At 26.8% G+C, this 709-nt stretch overlaps 1 protein-coding gene across 1 annotated transcript in view; it reads right to left on the bottom strand.

Moving 5' to 3' along the window:
* LOC106883837 (von Willebrand factor A domain-containing protein 7-like) overlaps nt 1–709 on the bottom strand; it is a 129,828-nt gene that overhangs the window by 21,909 nt on the left and 107,210 nt on the right. The gene's annotated exons all lie outside the window — the stretch shown is intronic.

The raw sequence follows: 709 nt of genomic DNA on the forward strand, positions 1-709 counted from the left end.
TATATTCACCTTTTCGCGAAGATTTACACTTTCATTCTTTAATATTTAAAAAAATCCTTTTAACATCACTCTTAATCTGTAAGTAGGACGATGTCTTCACTATATATCTTTTAAGATGCTAATATATTTTTATACTCCAATACAGTTTTTCTAACCATATACGTCTGTTATACTTTTATATATTTATGTATCTGTAAATTTTTAATATTTTTCAATATTTTAATGAGTGATACATTAAATATATTTTAATAATTTGTATACACCGGTTTTACAGCTGAGTATATGTTGCATTATTATTCTAAATTGCTGAACCTACCCGAATTCTCCTTTTAAATATATATATATATATAAGAAATTGTCCCATCTTCAGTCACTAGATGTCTTTTTTAATTACTGATATGACATAATATGTCACATGTGTTTGTATATTGTTTTTATTGTCCTATTAGTTGAAAAATAAACAGGTAAATTGACATAATACAATGTCTGCAAGTTGCTGAATACCACATATTCCCCTCCATTTTCTTATTGCTATATAAATTAAGGGTAAACTTTCCTTTTAATCGCACCCGTTTATTACACTTGGCAAAAACACTAGTGTAATAATAATTGGGTATCCTTCCGGCAGTATATTGGATAGATATTATCCCTTAGTGGGTTGGATTCACAACCCCTACCTTAGATTATATATATATATATATATATATAT

This window comes from Octopus bimaculoides, chromosome 11, assembly GCF_001194135.2.
Source record: "Octopus bimaculoides isolate UCB-OBI-ISO-001 chromosome 11, ASM119413v2, whole genome shotgun sequence".
In the NCBI taxonomy this organism is placed as follows: Eukaryota; Metazoa; Mollusca; class Cephalopoda; order Octopoda; family Octopodidae; genus Octopus; species Octopus bimaculoides.